At 39.8% G+C, this 18,095-nt stretch overlaps 1 protein-coding gene across 1 annotated transcript in view; it reads right to left on the bottom strand.

The window, feature by feature from the left end:
• The window catches only part of LOC129085364 (broad substrate specificity ATP-binding cassette transporter ABCG2-like), a 79,138-nt gene extending 72,160 nt beyond the window's left edge, over positions 1 to 6,978 (bottom strand). The window contains exon 1 of the mRNA XM_054591756.1: positions 6,849 to 6,978. The gene's annotated coding sequence lies outside the window, so the exon portion shown is untranslated. The remainder of the gene's footprint in view (positions 1 to 6,848) is intronic.
• Between the last annotated feature and the right edge of the window lie 11,117 nt (positions 6,979 to 18,095).

The following is an 18,095-nucleotide window of genomic DNA, read 5'->3' as shown; positions in this document are numbered from 1 at the left end:
GGTTTATTTTCTTTTTTCTCTTCTTTCTTTCCTGTTTTTATTTGTTTGTTTTTGTTTCTGAGGAAGAGATATTAAACCAAAAAATAGTTATTGTTTCCTTTTTCCCCTTAATTTCTGCCTGGAAAGATAACTTAGCATTGGGCATCATCTTTAAAACTACTTCACAGGTGAAAACATGCAACTGGCTGCACATAGTCAAAGATGCCAGATTTGGAAGAACACTTTTTTCCTTGGGTAAGTGTTGCAATGAATAAATAGATAATTACAAGTTTATCAAAACACCTTAGGGGAATTTTCTGGAGGTACCAGCAAAATAATAGTCAACCAGGAAAAATCTTTAAATTCTCTTGTGCAAGTTGATTTATTCTCCAAGTTGGACTTAACCTTTTGCTTGTTATAGAAATTTTTGCTGTTATAAAACTTTGTTTTGCATAGCGCAATGCTATAAAGACACACTTGGATAAGCGTTGTTCAGCATTTTGAGACGGTCACCAAGGCCTATGAGACTTCATATGAGAAATTTCAAGAAATGACAGATGTTTGCCCTTAAAGTGACATAACAAAGCTTTCCTCTGTTCTGGTGCCCATGTGGCTCAAAGGTGGCCTAAGGCTCCTAGGAAAGCCATGTTCCTTCCTATGGGGAAATGACATACAGGGAATGAGCTTTCCCAGTAACAGGGGATGAACAATCTTTTTATTAACTGATCAGCGTTGCTTTCTGAGGACTGATCAGTGATGCTTTCAAGGAAAGATCTCAGTGACAAGGGGAAAATGTGAAAAAGAATATAAACAGAACCAGTTCAAAACGGAGTCACAGCTGCCAACCCAGAGGAACTGATTGCACTTCTTACTCCTCAAACTTTGTGTGTTAAAATACCCTTTGGACTGGACATAAAGCTGCATCGCATCCCAAACAACTGTTTGTAAAATCAACAAGAAAGTGGCAGCATGACTACTGGACTGAAAATTAAAGACATATTTTAGAATTAGTATCATTATTTTGGCTTATCTACACCTATAAAAATCCATTCCTTAGCTTATTAAGACCGACTGAAATTCCTTCCTTCTATTCATGTAATTATCTCCTCTTCCCTCTCTCATAAACACCCTTTGCCTTCACCTCCTAACCAGATAATTTGTGTTTCTGCCTGAACCAGCGCTTGCAGAATAGCTATTCTCTTGGATCTGAAATAAATGTCTGTTCCTTTTAGTTTAAGGTTAAACAGCACATCTCAAAAATAGGACCCAGGCATATCTCCCCTTCACATATATCCAGACATTAGTCAGCATACAGTTTAATTAAGTTAATAAGCTAAAAAAAAAAAAAAAAACCCTACTTTCTCACATACAACCTAATAAAAAAATTCGTATGTTCATTCTGTTTATTTTATAAGCACTTAGGAGTCATTTGAGAAAAACTGGAAATTTTTAAAAAGACTAAACCCTGCCAATTTCATTTCTTTCCCATAAGAGACTGAACATAAATTAGCAACTACAATTGGGTCCTCCATAGTGTTTGAAATTTAAGGCATTGCTACTCTTTGTAGAGATACACTTACTAAGTCACAAATATAAAGGCTTAAAGTTACTCTGGTAGCACATCTAGTGTCCAGATCTTAGATTCTTATAACATTATCAAAAAAAAAAAAAAAAAAGAGGGACCAGAGTGTCTTGAGAAAAAAAAAAAAAGTTGATAGTTGGGTTGGAGCATGGAAAATGGAACATGAGTCTAGAGCATTTTGTGATAGTAATTAAGAAAATGATTTACAAAGGGAGGAAGAGGCCCCTGAAAAAGAATTAAGTGAAAATGGAAGCAACCAAGATACCAGATACAGAGTATAAAACAATGGTTATAAGGATGCTGAATAACCTTAGGGGAAGAATGGATGATCTCAGTGAGAACTTAAACAAAGAGATAATAAGCATTAAAAAGGACATAAAAAACCATAACAAGGAAACAGTCAGAAATAAAGATACAATACCTGAACTGAAGAATACACTTGAAGGGATCAAGCAGAGGATTGAATCAGTGAATCAGGGAACAAGGTAACTGTAAGCACCCAAGCAGAGCATCAAAAAAAGAAAAAAGAATTTTTAAAAATGAGGAAAGCTAAGGGATCTCCTGGACAATATCAAGAGTAACAACAACCACATCATAGGGGTACCAGAGGAGAAGGGAGTGAGCAAGGGATCGAGAATCTGTTTGAAGAAATAATGGTTTGGTTGCTCACTTGATTAGTGTTGTACCAATACACCAAGTTGAAGGTTTGAGTCCCCATCAGCGCACTTACAAGAATCAACCAATTAATTCATAAATAAGTAGAACAAGTCAATTTTTTTCCCCTCTCTCCCCCTTTCTCTCTCTCTAAAATCAACAAACAAAAATTTTTAAAAAGAAGCCACATCAAGACTGGTAAGAGGGGCAGAAACACAGTATGGGCTGGTCCCACACCCACATGTGGGGAATGAAAATTGGGAGGAATATCTCCCTGCAAAAGTTCCCGTTGAGGAGCGAGAAGTACCAGCCCCACACAGGCCGCCAGTCTAGGGCTGCAGTGTCAGGAAGAGAAGGCCCTGTAACTTCTGGCTGTAAAAACCAGTGGGTATTGATGCTGAGGGAGACAGAGGGCTCCTGAAGTCCCAGGAAGTTCCTCTTAAAGGTGTCCACACACGGAATTACTCATACTCACTCCCTCTGAGCTCCAGTGCTGGGTCAACAGCTTGAAAGGCACCACACACATATGGGGAGGAACTAAATTGTACAGCATCAGGGCAAGAGTTTGGGGGTGAGGAGGGAACATCTTTCTCTTAAACAGAAGTTCTGGCAGAGGCCGTTGTTCCTTTTCTGAGCTCTTCCCCAACAGTCAGGGGCAGGTGCAATATCTGAGACTCCATCACCCTGGCTCACACTGGTTGCCCCGCCCTGGTGATTCCCTGAGGCCTTGTCCCACCCACCTTCTGGGCCCACTGAAGGGGTTTCCAGTGGCTTTTCCCTAAGAATGGCCATCTTGGCTTATGCTTCAGATTTCCCTAAAATCTCTCAAACAAGTAGCATCTGGCCTCAGCTTGTCATGTACCTCTCACTAAATGGCAGCAGACCCAGCACCAGCAACAATGGGCCTTGGTTTGCAGGTTGGCCTCACCTGGGCAACTCCAAGCCTTGCATAAGAAGCAGTCATCTGCAGATTGCTTTATAGCTCATGCTGGGTGGCCCCAGGCAGAATATAGGCAGTGGTCAACCTTGGTCTACACCTCACAGGAGGCCCCAGAGCCACTGCCCACAGTGTATAACATTATACCATGTTGAAGCACCAACTAACACCTCCACAAGCAACACACTCAAAGGGAGGACTCAGTAGACACTAGAGCCCTGCTAAAGTAGGTCCTGCTCTGTAGAGTAGGCACCCACACAGCTGATCCTTCATGGTGTTTTGAGGTCAGTGGTCAAAGCCAGCCCTTGCAGCTGATTGGCCAGTGGGTAAATCCCTTACATTGACTGTCAACAAGCAGCAAGGCTCAAAAACAACAGAAGAATGTACACAGCTCACACAGCAGGGTTCACCTTGAGTGCCCAACTTGGGTAATAGGAGAGGCTGTGCCATAGAACCTTACAGGACATCTACTATATTAGGCCACTTCACCAAACCTGGAAGACATAGCAGCTATACCTAAAACATAGAAACAAATACAAGGAGGCTGTCAAAATGAGATTTAAAAAAAAAAATACCCCAAATGAAGGAACAGAACAAAACCCCAGAAAAAGAACTACACAAAATGATGACAAGCAATCTACCAGATGGGGAGTTCCAAACACTAGTTATAACGATGTTCAATGAACTTAGTGAGAATTTCAACAGCATAAAAAAACCAGTCAGAAATTAAGGATACACTAATTGAAGTGAAGAATAATTTACAGAGAATCAACAGTAGAGTGGATGAAGCTAAGAATCAAATCAGCAATTTGGCATATAAGGAAGCAAAAAACACCCATTCAGAATAGCAAAAAGAAAAAAAAATCTCTCCCCAGCCCCAAGGGAAAAAAAAAAAAGATGAGGATAGTGTTAAGATCCTTTAGAATCCTAAAAGCAGCAAGAGGAAAGTAACTACCTACAAGGAAGCTCCCATAAGACTGTCAGCTGATTTCTCAACAGAAATTTTGCAGGCCAGAAGGTATTGGCAAGAAACATTCAAAGTGATGAAAAGCAAAGACCTACAACCAAGGTTACTCTACCCAGCAAAACTATCATTTAGAATCGAAAGACGGATAAAGAGCTTCCCAGACAAGAACAACCTAAAGGAGTTCATCACCACCAAACCAGTATTGTGTGAAATGTTAAAGGGTCTTCTTTAAGAAGAAAAAAAGATAAAAAAATATGAATAAAATGGTTATAAATAAATCTAACAACAATTGACTCAACAAAACAAAATAAATGAGCAAGCAAACAGGAACAGATTCATAGATACAGAGAACATTTTGAGAGTTGACAGATGGGAGGGAGTTTGGGGGGATAAGTGAAAACAGTGAAGAGATTAAGAAGTACAAATTGGTTGTTTCAGAATAGTCATGGGGATGTAAACTGTAGCACAGGGAACATAGTAAATAATAGTCTAATAACTATGCACGGTGTCAGATGGGCGTGAGACTTATTGGGATGAGCAGTTAGTAAGTTATGCAATGTCTAACCCCTGGGGTGTACACATGAAAATAATATCATACTATTTGTCAACTGTAACTGGGAAATTAAAAAATTGATTTAAAAAAATGCAGAAGTAGGTTTTGGGTATGTGTATTTTAATACCATCTTGACGTAAAAGTATGTTTTCTAAGGAAGCTCTTGCTGAATGCCAGGGTCCAGAACAAAGATGACCAATGAACATTTGTTACTATGGATCAACTTTTTTTCTGAAAGTGAAATGAGCTTCTTGCTACCAGACAGGAAAACAAAGCTACACATCATTACAGGTTATTTTCTTAACTATTTGCTAGATTTGCAATCTAACTTATATAGTCTTCTGTTTTTCTGTTTTGTTCTAACTTCTTCAGTATTTTTGTTATTATAATAAGCTGGTTAATTTTTTAAGTTAATCATTAAACTATCCATGGAAAAATTACAAAGAAGAACTCACTAAAGCTCAAATACACCATCCAAAGTTGTGGACAAACTTTATGTCTTGGGGATAAGAAAAAGATAAAATATATTGGTTAATCCCTTTAAAGGTATTAATATTATCAAATTTTTGCTTCACCTTGTAGTAACTTCCATGCTCAATGAGTTTTTACTAACCAATATCAACTCTAGTTTCACACATTTGCAGAAAGGCAAGCATTTTACCAAGCAGCCCTTATAACACATGGAGTCAGTTGCACCAACACATTGTTTTCTGAAAAAGCAGACTAAATTTTCAGTTTGTATTTGATATTCATTTTTTTGTTTGCTTGTTTTATTTTTCAATTACAGCTGACATGCAATATTATATTAGTTTCAGATGTACAACATAGTGATTAAACATTTATATACCTTACAAATTGATCACCCCATAAGTCTACTACCCATCTGACACTATACATACAGAGTTATTACAATGTTATTGACTATATGCTCCATGCTGTACCTTATAACCCTATGACAATTTTTATAACTAGCAATGTGCACATCTTAACCTCTTCGCCTTTTTCACCCACCCCCCCATCCCCCTCCCACTTGGCAACCATCAAAGGCTCTCTGTATCTGAGTTTATTTCTCTTTTGTTGGTTCACTTATTTTTTTCAAGATTCTCCATATAAGTGAAATCACAGGGATCTATCAATAATTACTTTAAATATAAACATTCCAATCAGAAGACACGGGATGGCTGAATGGATAAGAAAAAAGACCCATATATACGCTGGCTACAAGAGACACGCTTCAGATGGAAAGACACAAACAGTAAAGTAAACTTTACTTTCTTTTGAAAGTAAAGGGATGGAAAAAGATATTTCATGCAAATAGAAATTTTAAAAAGCTGGGGTAGCACTACCTAAAACAGATTAAAAAAAAACAAAAACAAACTTTAAACAAGAAATAAAGAAGGACCTGGCAATTCTGCTTCTGGGTATTTATCCAAAGAAACCCAAAACACTAATGTTAAAAGACATATGCATCCCTGTTCGTTGCAGCATTTTTTACAATGGTCAAGGTATACAAGCAACCTAAGTGCCCATGGATGAACAAATGGATAAAGAAGAGTTACCTACATACAATGGAATATTACTCAACCAAAGAAAAAAGAAAAGAAAGAAAAGAATGAAATCTTGCCATCTGCAACAACATGGACCCTAAAGGGTATTATACAGTCTTTCATTTTCACTATCAAATGAAACCGGGAGGGACTAACTAAAACCTAGTCATCTTGACTTAACAGTTTTCTATTTTCTACCAAATGTACTCCCAACACCTACCGACCTTTCAAGCCACGGACATGGCAAACAGCTGTCACCACTCACTCAGCAACTCAAGGGCTCCGACCTCAAGATCCATGCGCTCTGAGGCAGCGCTCTAGCAATCGTTCATTTAAACGCGGAGATGAGTCCTCCAGACCTTCCCATGAAGACCCCAAGTATTTGTACTGTGCTTTTCAAGCCTGAAGCTTTTCCAAAATCTCCCTGGCTCCCTTCCAGGCTGCTTCTTTCCTGCGTGAGCGCAGTCCCTCACGGACTGTTTGGAGACTCCCTTTGTCCTAGGGACTCCTGTAACCACATATTCAGGACAGTCCCTCGCGCAAAGAAACCCGGCAGGAGGCGACCTTCTCGGACCAACACCCGCAGCCCACCCACCATGCCCGCGCGCTCCCCGTGACCCAGCACTCACGCGCGCGGAGTACACGTGGAAAGGCGCCGGCCGGGGATCGCGGACACTGTCAGGAGCGATGGGTGTCCGGCCGGAGCGGCGAGGGGGTGAACACAAGCAGAACCTAAGCCGGCTTCACCTCCCACGGCTAGGGTTACTTAGCCTCTTGCCCTGTGGGGTCCGCACCCCCGGAAGGGCGGAAGGCGTGGCGCCGCCCGCCTGGCTGAGATAAGCGCCCTGGCGGAGCCCTGGCTCCGCGTAGCGCAGGTACGGAGTACCGCATTGGACGTGCAACCACCCTCCCCTAGCCCGGGTCAGGGACACGACTGTTCGGAACTCGCAGGAACAAATCGAAAACTCCGTGTCCAGAGCTACGAAATGGACCTTTAGCAAGGAGCCCTGGTAAACACAGGACACCACCCCAGAGGATCAATACCTCATCTGGCCTGGATGGATTTAGTCACTGCTGGTGGCTCTATGCACCAGGGGCCTCTGACACCAAAGCTTTTTTCAGTTTTACAGTTGCCTGTCCAGAGCAAGTAGGCAGTCTCTGTTGACAAGCTTCTGAGAATCAGGTTCCTGTAACCCAAAGCCAAGACTAAAATCAAGACTAAATCCAAGAGAGTTGGAGGAAATAGACATAAAACATTTTGAATGAAAATATTACTGGGAACAGTTTAAATGCATTCTTCACACTCCTGTATTAAACACATCTTTGCAAGACATTGTTTTAAGTGTAAAAGAGATCGTGCAGATTCAGGAAAAGGGCTGGATATCTGGCTTTATGAATGTGCATGCCTATGCCAAAATTCACCTGCTGCCCCTACTCTGAGAAATTAGTGCTTATCTCTAGATAGTTTCTGGTTTGCATTTACAAACAAAAATCATAACATCAGTTAAATCATGTAATGTAACGTAAAGAATTACTGCTAATTATTTACACCATACAAGAAAGTTTTAGCCAGGAGTGCTAGATAAGAATATTGATTACACAATTTTTTTAGAATATGAAAAATACCATGCTATGTACTTCTAAAGAATCTAAAAGTATCTATCTACGAAGCACTCAAACACTTGGGTAAAATTGTGGGGGGAAGGATTAAATTTCTAAGTCACTTTAAAGACTCTTAAAAACCCACATACAAATACATTTGCCATTTTAGGCCAAGTCTGGGAAAAATTCTTCAGAGCTGGCTCTTAATAACTGTTTGCAAAATTGAAAATCAGATCCTAAAGAAAAAAAAATTCATTGATAACAATAAAGGTGAAAAAATTTCCAGCAAACTCAGAAGGCAACCAACAGGTGACTTCTAAAAATGGAGAAAACACACATGAAATTGACTAAAAAGCACATTAAAAAAACCCAACAGGAAGACTTCCAATCAAGATTACAGTGTAGGCAGGCGTGGCTAGCCTCTTTGCACAACCACAACAAAATTACAACTAAAATATAGAAGAACCATCACTCAGAACACACAGAAATGAAGTTGAATGGAAGTCTGACAACTACAGAATTAAAGAAACCACATCCATTCAGACTGGTAGGAGGGGCACAGGCACTGAATAGACTGGTCTGACATCCACATGTGGTAGATAAAAATTCAGGAGAAATATATCCGGAGTGAGGAGGGCCAGCCCACACCAGGCCCCCCAGCACAGGGGTCCAGGGCCAGGAAGATTTCCAAGTCCCCACAACTTCTGGCTGCAAAAATTAGCAGGGATTGAGTCTGTGGAAGAAACTAAAGCCCCAAGCTGCTCCTCTTAAAGAACCCACACAGGGACTCACCTACTCAGACGTACTCCCTCTGGCCTTTGGCACAGGGGTGGTAGCTTGAGGAGCACCAGTGGCACGCAGGGGAAGGCTGAAGTGTCTGGCATCAAGGAGAGCAGAGACCATTGTCCCTTTTCTGAGCCCTCCTCCCACAGATCCAGCAGAGGGGTGCCTATCTAAGATTCCATCAACAGGGCTAACTCTGCTTCACCTGCTTTGAAGATCCCCAGAGACTCCGCCCCACTCAACTCACTGGTGGACCCGAGCTTTTCCATATGAATAAACAAGCAGCAGCTGAACTCAGTGAGCCCCAGGCCGGAAACTAACAGCCTAGATTCACAGCTTGTCTTTGTCTGGAAATCTCCAAGCCCAGCACAAGTAGCAGCCATCTCAGATTGCTGTATAATTCAGGCAGGGTGGCTCTGGGTAAAACACAGGTAGGGGCTGATCTTGGCTTGCACCACCTGGGAAACCCCAGGGCCAGCACACCCGGTGGACAGCCACAGACCATGTTGGATCATGACCACCCTGGCTCTGCACAGCTGATCCTCCACAGAGGCTGGAGGTTGGTGGTCAGTGGTCACAGCCAATCCTTGCAGCTGACTGGCCTGGGTAAATTCTTCCTGTTGACCTGCCAACAGCAACCAAGGCTCAACTACAAGAGGAGGGTGTACTCAGCCCACACAAAGGGCACACCTTGAGTACCCAGTTTGAGTGATAGGGGAAGCTGTGCCACTGGACCATACGGGACACCTACTGCATTAGGACACGCTACCAAGACAGAGAGTCAAAGCAGCTCTACCTAATACATAGACATGAACACAGGGAGGCTGCCAAAACAAAGAGGCTAAGAAATATGGCCCAAATGAAAGATCAAAGCTCCAGAAAAAGAGCTAAATGAAAATGGAGACAAGCAATCTATCAGATCCAGAGTTCAAAACATTGGTTATAAGGATGGTCAAGGAACTTAGTGAGGACTTCAGCAGCATGAAAAAGATCCAGTCAGAAACAAAGAACACACTATTGAAATAGAAAACAATTTACAGGGAAACAACAGGAGAGTGGATGAAGCTAAGAATCAAATCAATGATTTAGAATATAGGGATGAAAAAAACAACCAATCAGAACAACGAGAAGAAAAGAGAATTAAAAAAAAAAATGAGGATAGTGTAAACAGTCTGTGGGACAACTTCAAGAGGTCCAACATTTGTTTTATAGGGGTACCAGAAGGAGAAGAAAAAAAGCAAGAAATTGGAAATCTATTTGAAAACATAATGAAAGAAAACTTCTCTAATTTGCTGAAGTTAAATAGACATGCAGGTCCAGGAAGCTCAGGGCATCCCAAACAAGATGGATGTAAAGAGGCCCACTCCAAGACACATCATACTTAAAATGCCAAAGGTTAAAGATAAAGAAATGAGAGGTGGTATGGGAGAATGGGTGAGAGGTGAAGGGATTAAGAAGTACAAATAGGTAGTTACAGAATAGCCATGGGTATGTAATATACAGTATAGGAAAGGGAGTAGCCAAAGAACTTACACACATGACCCGTGGACATGAACAAAGGTAGTGGGATTGCCTGAGAGAGTGGGGCGTGCTGGGTGGAAGGGAGCAAAAGGGGAAAAATCAGGACAATTATAATAGCATAATCAATAAAATATAATTTTAAAAAACTAATGGATAGTAAGTTTGTTATAGCATTGTGCAAAAAATAAAAAGAAACCAAAAGCCTATACACAGAAAATAGTTGGCAATATGAGAAAATATTTGTTTTCTGGGTACTAACATGATTATTTTTTCTTCTACTTTAGCGTAATTTTCTAAATTTTATACAATACAGAAATACAGCTTTTATTTTGGAAAAAAATGAATGTTTAAAAGCAAAATAGATAATGTCACTGTTTATTTTTAGTCAGTGAAACATACATATAAGGACAAATGCAATACTTACAGTTATATCCTCATCCAAAATAGAGCTAAAATCACTAAAATAAACAACAAAAAACTTTCTGTCTTGTTTTTAGTCTAATTTTAAAAATATTTTAGTCTGTGATTTCTTCATATTGATATCAGTTTCTTTTCCAGCTAAAGTTATGTTACAAGCTAATCTCACCCTAACACTTTCTCAAGCTGATCGTTTCCATTCTGTTTGACAATGTGGCCAGAGCATTTGAGATGTTGCTTCCTGACAACTGTCATCAATTTTGGCACAAATAAACTCTTATAGGAGTTTTTACAGGTTTGAACATTTTTTTATATCAACAACAAATTCAGATTAAAGCCAGCATTACATAAATGTGTTGCGTTGAAAAGAAATGGGGTATTGTTAACCATGTTAGCATTTTATTTTGGGCTAATTATTTTTAAATGCTGTGTTTTCTCTTTTAGTTTTTGGGTATTTTAGAACATAGAAAAACCTAAAGATGACTTCTCAAAGTGGACTAATTTGCACAGTCAAAAATTAGGGAAATAAACAGACCACACCCCTGCCCGCTGTCCCCGCTGCCCACCTCCTGGCTTCTGTTATTTTACCTGAAGAGAGTAACTGCCCAATGTTTACAGAGCCTCTGATGAGGACTTCCATTCATTGTGTTCTCAATCTGACACTTTTTTGTTCCATTTAATTAAACTGTTTTTTCTCTTTTACTACATATCAAACAAGAAAGAAATCACCTACACCCATCAGCCATATAAATTTGCTTTTAGTCTTTTTCTATGAAAATATATATATATAAAATTAAAAAATAAAAACAGGTTTCTATACAAAGCACGGGATGAAGGCATCATCTCTGGCGTTGGATAGACTGTGTCTGAATCCTGGCTCTCCCACACTCTGGAGATTTGAACTTGAACTAGTTACGTAGTCTTTAGATGGTTATTGGTGATCAGGGGAAACAATCTCCAAAGGTAGTTAACAGAGATTAAATGAGATAATGTGGGTGTAAAGCACTGAACAGTCATTGTTACTGTTAGCATTCAATAAATGGTAGCTATTATTATTTTGTAAACTGCTCTATTGCAAACATGGTTGTCTGCCATTCAATATCGTGCTGCAAGTTTATACTTAATGGCTCCATGGTAGTCGGTTGTTTTTATATACCATAATCAATTTAACCAATCCTCCTATTATTTACAAAATATTTTTATAGCTGTCATTGCATGGGGCCAGATAAATTCCAGAAGGTGAATTGCTAGGGCAAAATGCTATGCCTGTTTTAAAATTTTTTTATCTTCTTTTTTTATTTATAAATTATGTTTATTCTATTACAGGTGACTCAGTTTTGACCCCTTTACCCCTCTCCACCCATCCCACCCCCACCCCCCACTCCCACGGTCAATTCCCACTCTGTTATCCATGTCCATGGGTCATGCATACGTGTTCTTTGTCTAGTCCCTTCTTCTTTCCACCATTGTCCTCTTTCCCGATCCCCTCTGGTCACTTTCAGTCTGCTCCATGTTTCCGTGCCTGTGGTTTATTTTGTTCATTAGTTTATTTTGTTGAATAGAGTCCACCTATAGGTGAGACCATATGGTATTTGTCTTTCATCAACTGGCTTATTTCACTTAGCTTAATATTCTCCAGTTCCATCCATGTTGTAACAAAAGGTAGGAGTTCCATCTCTCTCTTTCTTTCTTTCTCAAATGCAGATTGATTTTATTTATTTTTTAAATGTCAAAGTTAATTATGAAATATTTAAAAAAATTAAAACTATTATAAAGTCTCAGCAATTAAACCAACATGACACCAGCACAGAAATAATCAAGTAGATCAATGAAATATAATGAGTATTCTAGAGACAAATGTATATATCTAACAATATATGATTAAGTTGATATTTCAAATCAATGGGTAAAATAAGGCTTATTCAACAAATAAGGTGCATGGACCACTATTACTTGAAATAAAACAAATATAGAGACCTATTTCACACATTATTCAAGAAATATTCAGGTGAGTTAAAAATCAATATGTAGAATCTAAGGAGTTTTAGAAGAAAATAGAACTAATATTTTTCATGACCTAAATTAAAATATTCAAACTCAGAAGCTATAAAGTAAATATTAACAATATGACAAAACATTTAACTATATAGTAATATACACATAAAAAATGTTAAAGGACAAGGAATAGAATAGAAAAGTATTTGCAACACATCTAAAACATGGTTAATAGGTTTTTTTGGGGGGTGGGAGGGGTAGTTCTACAAACCTTTAATCAATAAATGGATAAAGACTACCAAAGAGTCATTTAAAGTTTGTTTTTAAAAATAATAGAAATAGTCAAGAAATATACTAAAACAGGTTTAGTTTCAATAGTAAAGGAACAATTAAAATAACATCATTGTCACAGATTAACGAGTATTAAAAATCTTGGTAATATCAAGTATTGGCAACTCTGAAAAGAACTGGGTATTCATAGAAACTTTTTCTTCATCTTAAAGCAGTCCCTTTAGCATATTTTGCAGTGCTGGTTTGGTGGAGGTGTATTCTTTTAGTCTTCTTTTGTCTGGGAAACTCCTTATTTCGCCTTCCATTTTCACTGAGAGTCTTGCTCAGTAGAGCAGCCTTGGTTGCAGGCCTTTACTTTTCAATACTTGGAATATTTCTTGCCATTCCCTTATGGCTTGCAGTGTTTCTGTTGAGAAGTAAAATGCTAGCTGTATTGGGGCTCCCTTATATATTACTACCTCTTTCTCCCTTGCTCATTTTAGGATTCTCTGTTTGTTTTAATACTGATAGACAATTTTCCCACAAAAAATTTTTGCAAAATGTACAGTCTCCCAGCATTTTAAACAGTTGCTTGTTCTCATAAACTCTCAGAAATATTGGCTAGAATGATAAGTTTAATCTTCAAAAATTCAATAGATGACAAATAGCACATCAGTGTTTTAATTTACATTTCTTTGACTTAAGGAGAGTAACCCTTTTTAATGTTTAACGATCATTTGTGGTTTATTTGTAAATATTCTATGTGAGGCCTCTTCCCATTTCTTTCTATTAATATTTTAGATGGCAGAACAAGTAAATATAAAGACGCTTGGATGTCTGATGATATCATTGATCCACCAGACTATCCCCAAGGTAGTTGAGGTCAGTCATGTTTTATGTGCCTTGCAGTCAAACCACAGAATTATCAAAACTAGGATTTCTTTTTTTTAAAGATTTTATTTATTTATTTTTAGAGAGAGCGGAAGGAGGGAGAAAGAGAGAGAGAGAAACAGCAATGTGTGGTTGCCTCTCATGTTCCACCCACTGGGGACCTGGCTCGCAACCCAGGCATGTGCCCTGACTGGGAATCGAACTAATAATCCTTTGGTTTGCAGGCTGGCACTCAATTCACTGAGGCACACCAGCCAGGGCACAAAATTAGGATTTCTTGACAATCCTCACTGAAAGCTTTGGGCCATCTAGAGTCCACACCCTTGACAAACACTGGAGGCCTTCTGTGGACTCTAGCAGGGTGAGGTGACCCCATGTGTTTTTATAGGCAGTGTGCGTGGACATAAATAGACAAATAGGGACAATGTCCTCCAGTGAAGGGAGCAGGCCAGCCCGTTCACGAAAGCACCCAAGCCCCTGGGATATCTGGTAGGGGGAGGTGGGGTGTAACCCTCCTTTCTAATAGTCACACCAGTGAGAGCCTTGCTTGCATGGTTTTCACAAGGGTATCAGCACTTGATGGAATGTCAGCAAAGGATACAGGCAAGGGATACAAGTTCACTTAATGTTGATAAAGGATATGGCTTATTATATAGAACGGTAACCAAAGCAGTCTTCTCATTAAAGGAACAAATTTCCTGGGCCTGTTACTCCATGAACCAGGAGCCCTAATATCAAAGCTCTCAAATGGATCTATGAGAGGCTCCCTTCTTCCTTCTCACAGGATTTTTTAATATCCTCCTAGCCTCTCCCAGCTGCCCTGAGTACTCAGTCTATTTGCCTGCCCAGCCACCAAGTGCAAGAAGCTGATAAGATCCCTCCCTTATGACCCACAGAAAGCTGGTTTGTGCTGGTTCCATCCCAGGCAAGCAAGATAGGGGGTTTCCCTTTATCTGGGGTGAGTCCCACCCCAGTATCCCTATCCATCCTACCCTGTGCTATATAACCCCTTAGAACAGCAATTTCCAGCTCTGACTCAGCCCACTTGGTTGGGCATGGTCCTGCAAACCAAAATGTCACCTGTACGCATTCTCACCCAGGGCACATGCCAGGGTTGTGGGTTTGATCCCTGGTTGGGGTGTGATCGACGTTTCTCTCTTTCTCCCTTATTCCTCTCTCAAAATAAATAAACAAAATCTTTTTTAAAAAAAAGAGCAATTTTCAACCAGTGTGCCACAAGAAGTTTTAAAACATGGAATACCTGACAATTTAGTCAGGGGCACTGACCTCTTTTCCCTTAGATTGTCACACAAAAACGACAATAATCAATACAATAGCCATCTGGTGTGAATAAATAAAAATTATACCTATTTTTTTCCTCAGAGGAACAAAAAAATATAGTTTTTGGTGTGCCACAGAATTTTAGTAACCAGTTTATGTGTGCCATGAGATGAGAAAGGTTGGAAATTGCTGCCTTAGAGCATGTCTCATGGTGTGGATGATACCATGGCATCTCGCTGCTCCCTGAGCAGTGCTTCTACTTAAGAGCCCTTAATAAACTCTTAATGTAATGATAGAGTGGCCATCCTCTTCCTCTGGTCTCTCAGGCCCAGGAAGTTTTCCCAAGAACGTCCACTGTGGATCCAAGTATAGATGTTTTCACTACCACTCCAAGTTAACGCAAATGAAAAGCAGTGCAAGAGGCTGATACATCATGTTCCCTTTGGCTCTGCTCACAGTTACCGCGGCCCTTTGGTGAATTCTGTGGGAGAAAGGTCAGCCTGTAATGGCTTGAGCATTGACGAATAAGGAATGGAGACAACATAGACAACTCTTTCCAAAGATTTCAACTTTAGAGAAAGTAGAACTTAAGGCTATTTTGGGCTTCAGAGAAAATATTTCGTATATGATTTAAATCAGACAGGTAAGGATATGTGTTCATGCCCAGATATAAGCCATAAAGACAAACTGGCTAATTAGTACAATCAGATCTCTTTTGAAGCAGAATGAGAATGGTATACAGAGGGATTAGCATTAGAAAAGAAAACTTTTTAAAAATTCTAGTAGAAGGGAAGGGACTCAGGATTTGTCCTCATATAAATAAATGCTTTAATAGAGAAAAAAGAAGAAATTGAAAGAAATGTCTGGCCCATAGCTATACTTCTCTCTGAAACTGGAGGATCTGTGGAAAGTGTGGGCATGAATGAGAAGACAGGAAATTTGAGAAAATGATGAATACTGGAATAAGCCTATGTTTGTTTCCTATGGCTACAGTAACAGATTACCACAAACTTAGTGTCTTGAAACAACACAACTTTGTCTTACATTTCTGTAGGTCAGAAGTCCAACATCAGCTTCAGTGGACTAAAACCAAAGACGTCGACAGATCTCGGTTCCTTTCTGGGAACTTTTCCAGGTTCCCGAGGCTGCCTTGCACTCCTTGGCTTATGGTCCACATTCTTCCAGCATCCAAGTCAACAACCTGCATCTCTCTTCACACACATACATCTCTCCGACCCTGCTTCTGTTACCACATCGCTTTCTCTGACTCTCATTGTCTGCCTCCCTCTTTTTCTTTTACGGATTCTTGTAATTACACTAGACTCACCAGATAATTGAGGATAATCTCCCTAGTTTAAAAAAAAAAAAATTTATTAACTTTAGAGAGAGAGAAGAAGGGGGAGAGAGAGAAGTATCAATTTGTTATTCCACTCATTTATGCACTCATTGGTTGCTTCTTTCATGTGCCCTGATCAGGGATCAAACTGCAACCTTGGTGTATCAGGGCAATGCTCTAACCAAGTGAGCTGTCTGGCCGGTGTTAATCTCCTTGTTTTAAAGTCATATGATTAGCAAACTCCATTTCTTTGGTAACCTTAATTCCCCTTTGCTTGGTAACCTAACATTCACATTCTGGCTGTTCGAGCATGTACATCTTTGGGAGGACATTATTCTGCCTACCACAGGGTCCTAAGGAAACACAGAGAATGCTAACGTAGGGACCCTCTTTAGAACCACAGAGTTGGTGTGAAGATTATTTTAAACTGAGATACAGTTGATACAGAAAAAGCCTTTGGGAGCCTCTCTTTATCTGATTAAAGGCAGGGCCTTCAGAGAGTAGAGCTGCCACAGGTCCCCTCTCAGGGGAGCTTCACTGCCAGGAAGGAGGCCCACACTTGGATAAAAAATTGCATAAACAAACATTAGCAAAAACTTGCATACTTCCATCTGTTTCTCTAAAATCTCATTTGTCTTCCCTAAAAGTCCTTTGTTTTCCTACAAAAGCCCTTTCCCTCCCTCTCCTCTCCCCACCAAGTTGCTATACAAGCCTCACAATCTTATCTTTTCCCCCTTAATCTGTTGGTTGTCAGTTAACTTATAGTTTCCCCCCGGCTCCACTGGACCTAAGTTAGGAGAGAAAAAGTCTTTCCTCAGAAACACTAAAGGAGCCTAGGGAGATCACACAGCAATACCAAGAACCCCGAAGACTAGATTGTGTAAATGTTGTAGCATTGAAGCCACACGTGAGCATGTTTGCCTATTTACAGAGAAGGAAAGATGGAGAAGATTTGAAGGTTGAACAAACCCTGGGATATGGTTTTACTGAAATGGTAGGGACATAGAAAAATGGAGCAAAAAGTTAAATGGATGAATTCATTCATCACTGGAAAGTGAAACCAGGAAGAGACAGATAGAATAGGACCTCGTAGAGGAGTCACTTAAACGTTGAAGACCTGGAACAGGATGGTAAGTTCACTGAATAGGAAATTGACATTTAATATTGGCATTCCAAGTTTGGACAAGGCCCAGTGTTTGAACACAACAGTAAAATTGTGGGAAGTGGAAGGGAGGCGTACTTGTCTTCTATTGCTGAGTGACAAATGATCAATTTAGTATCTTAACACATTTATTACCTCACAGTCCTGGATGTAATGAATTTAGGTAGGCTAGACTATGCTCTGTTCAGGATATCATAGGGCCAAGTCAAAGTGTCAGCCAGCTGCGCTCTTTTATGGACACTGTTATTAGAAGAAGTTGCTTCTCAAGTCAAGTTGTTGACAGAATCCAATTCCGTGCAATTTTAGGACTGAGGTCCCTGTTTCCTTGCTGACTGTCAACCAGCTCCTCCAGGCTCTTTTCCTCTTGTGACTCCCTCCATCCTCAAAACAGATGAGTTCTTCTCAAACTTCAACTCTCAAACATCCCCTTCTACCTTTTTTTTTTTATTTTATTTTTTTAATTAATTTATTTACTTTTTAAATACATTTGTCTCTGCCTTCCCCCCACCTCTTTCCCTTGCCCCCTCCCACCTTCCCTCCCTTCTACCTTTTAAAGACTGATGAGATTAAATCAGGCCAACCTTGATAATCTCGCTATTTTAGAGTTAACTGATTTGG

This window comes from Pteronotus mesoamericanus, unplaced genomic scaffold (assembly GCF_021234165.1).
Source record: "Pteronotus mesoamericanus isolate MK-2021 breed Mesoamerican mustached bat unplaced genomic scaffold, CSHL_Meso_final scaffold_232, whole genome shotgun sequence".
Lineage (NCBI taxonomy): Eukaryota > Metazoa > Chordata > Mammalia > Chiroptera > Mormoopidae > Pteronotus > Pteronotus mesoamericanus.
Note: the sequence above shows the minus strand (reverse complement) of the source record. Positions and strands in the feature narration are given on the sequence as shown.